Source organism: Tursiops truncatus, chromosome 2 (genome assembly GCF_011762595.2).
Source record: "Tursiops truncatus isolate mTurTru1 chromosome 2, mTurTru1.mat.Y, whole genome shotgun sequence".
Lineage (NCBI taxonomy): Eukaryota > Metazoa > Chordata > Mammalia > Artiodactyla > Delphinidae > Tursiops > Tursiops truncatus.
In genome coordinates, this window is record NC_047035.1 from 60441266 (window position 1) to 60444428 (window position 3163).

A 3163-nucleotide genomic window follows, 5' to 3' on the forward strand; every position below is an offset into this window, starting at 1 on the left:
TGCATTCCTATACACTAATGATGAAAAATCTGAAAGAGAAATTAAGGAAACACTCCCATTTACCACTGCAACAAAAAGAATAAGCTTGTACTTTGCGGCTGCGAGGATCTTTCCCTCCACACTATTCACGGTGAAGAGTCTCAGCACGCGGACGTTGTTCTGCTGGCCAATGTGGTGGACGTGGTCTTGTGCTAGCAGGTCCTAATGAAGATTCCAGTCGCTGTCAAAAATGACCATGGTATCAGCTGCCTGGAGATTTAAGCCCAGGCCTCCAGCTCTTGTGCTCAGCAAGAAAATGAAATACCGGGACAGAGGTTCATTGAATTTCTTCAGCAAAGCAGCATGATCTTCAGAATTGGTGGTGCCCTCAAGGCGCAGGTAAAGGAAGTTCCGAAAAGCAAAGTAATCCTCCATGATGGTCATGAGAGACGTCATCTGGCAGAAAAGCAGGATGCGGTGATCAGTCGTTCTCAATGTTGGTAGGATACGATCAAGTAGGTCAAACTTTCCTGAGGCCCGATGCAGCTCAGACCCATTGATGACCCCATTTGAAAAGCCCAGGTGTTCAGCAAAGGATTCCTCAATGTGATGAAACATATATGCATGATTGCAGACTTTTCTCAACTGCATGATAGCATTCATAAATGTCTTAGCACCTCCTTTCCCCTTCTTATCTTTCTCCGAACCATCTGTGAGAAGGATCCCTTTGACTTGCATATGGCGATACAGAATCTTCTGCAGAGCTGACATGTCACACTTGATCACATATTCAACTTTTTCTGGAAGCTGGGATTCAACTTCTTTCTTCAGTCTCCTCAGTAAAAATGGTCTCAACACCTTATGCAGATGCCTGATGATCAATATAGTTTCTTCTTCATTTAAGTCCACTCTCTCTCCAGTCATGGCAAATGGAGCATTAAACCACTGCTCAAACACGCTGCAGCTCTTAAAAATTGTAGGAAGGAGGAAGTTGAGGAGGGCCCAGAGTTCCGGGAACTTATTCTGCAGGGGGATCCCAGTCAAGAGGATCCTTCTGGGGGCCACATAGTGAGTGTTCAGGACCTGAGTCAGCTTGCAGTGGTGATTCTTCATTTGGTGGCCTTCGTCCACTATCATGTATTTCCACCGAGTCTTTGCAAGAATGTGCTTGTCTTTAAAATGTACTCATAAGTAGTCAGGAGGGCATTGAATTTGCCACTCCGTAACTGGGGACAAGGGAGCGACGCATGGCGGGGTGCCCTTGTAAGGAATTTTCACCACAGAAGGAGCCTTTGTCAAATTCATACGTCCAGTTAGAGTCGAAAGGGGGACAATGATGAGATAGGGGCCATTGAGTCTTTTGTGATCCGTCAGATAAGTGATGAGTGCAATGGTCTGTATTGTCTTTCCTAGCCCCATTTCATCGGCAAAGATTCTGTTCAAATTGTTATCATACAGAGAAACCATCCATTCCAGGCCCTGGAGCTGATAATGCTTCAGGGTCCCATTGAAGAGGAGGGCCGACTGTTTCTCCACCCTTTCAGAGATGGCATGGGCCACCGTGAAGTAGGACTGGGAGCCCCTGGCACTGTATTGCATGCTGTGCTCGTCGTCCACGTAGCAGACATTAGTATTAAAGAAAAAAAGAACTAGACAGGTAGCCCTCATGAACATATACACAGATGAGTTCCTAAAAATTGAATCCAGTTATATATTAAAAGGGTAATACAACATGATCAAGTGAGGTTTATTCAAGGAATGCAAGGTTGATTTAACATTCAAAAATAAATGTTAATATAAAAAGGGGGAAATTCGTATGCTACTTCAATAAATGAAGAGTGAACACTATACAAAATTTAACCCTTACTCATGATTTTAAAATAACTTTAAAACTGGAACAGTAGGGAACTACTTCAGTCTTACAAAAAGGCATCTATGGAAAAACTTGTGGCTAATATTATATTTAATCATTAAATATTAAATGCTTTTCCCTTAAAATCAGGAACAATATGAATATGTCTACTCTTACTACTTGTTTCAACATTGTATTGGAGGTTTTAGCTGTTACAATAAGGCAAGATTTTTTTTTAAATTGGAGTATAGCTGATAATGTTACGTTAGTTTCTGTTGCATAGCAGTGAGTCAGTTATACATATACATATGTCCACTCTTTTTTAGATTCTATTCCCATACAAGGCAATTTCAAAAAAGGCATAAACTTAGGAATGGAAGAAGTAAAACTGTTGTGTTTTTTTTGGACAACATGACTGTTTATGTAGAAAATTCTTAGAAATCGATAAAACAGTTATTAAAAGTAATAAATGAAGTTATCAAGTTTGTAGGATAAAAGTTAACTGCATTTTTATATACTGACATCAAACAATTGGAAACAATTAGAAAATGAGATTATTGAAGTTGAATTAATTATTCATTATTAAAGAAATGTAATAACATTCATTTATGACCTTACACTAAAACTCACAAAATATTGCTTAGAGAAATTATAGATACTCTAACTAAATGGAACAATGTACCATGCTCATGGACTGGAAAACTTCATATTGTTAAAATATCAATTCTTCCAACATTGATCTTTAAATTCTATGCAATTCCAACAAAATATAGCAAGAGTTTTTGGAAATTGATAAGCTAATTCTAAAATTTATATGAAAATTTAAATGACCTAGAATAGTCAAAATAATTTTTTAAGGGCGAATTTGGAGATTGATCTTATATTTTCTGATTTAAAGATATGCTGTAAACTACAGCAATTAAGACATTGGAGTATTGTCAAGAGGATAGGCACATAGATCAATGAAACAGTAGAAAGCACAGTAATAGTCCACAAATACATGGTCAATTGATTTTCAACAAAAATGTCAAGACAATTCAATGGGGGAAAAAGTCTTTTCAAACAAATGATGCTGAATCAATTAGAAAGATATATTTTTAAATAGGAACATTATTAGCCATTACTTCATGTCATACACAATAATTAACTTTAAAGGCATAATAAATCTAAATATAAATCTAGTGCTGTAAAACTATTTAAAAAGTAGAAAATATTCATGAAAAATGAAAAAAATGATAAATTGGACCTTATAAAAATTCAGAACTTTTACTCTTCAAAAGATATCCATTAAGAAAATGAGAAGACAAGACATAGAATGGGAGAAAACATTCC

The 3163-nt window shown here is 37.1% G+C and overlaps 1 pseudogene; it reads right to left on the minus strand.

Moving 5' to 3' along the window:
* Nucleotides 1-201: 201 nt before the first annotated feature.
* LOC101322207 (probable global transcription activator SNF2L2 pseudogene) lies at nt 202-1647 on the minus strand (annotated as a pseudogene).
* Nucleotides 1648-3163: the final 1516 nt, after the last annotated feature.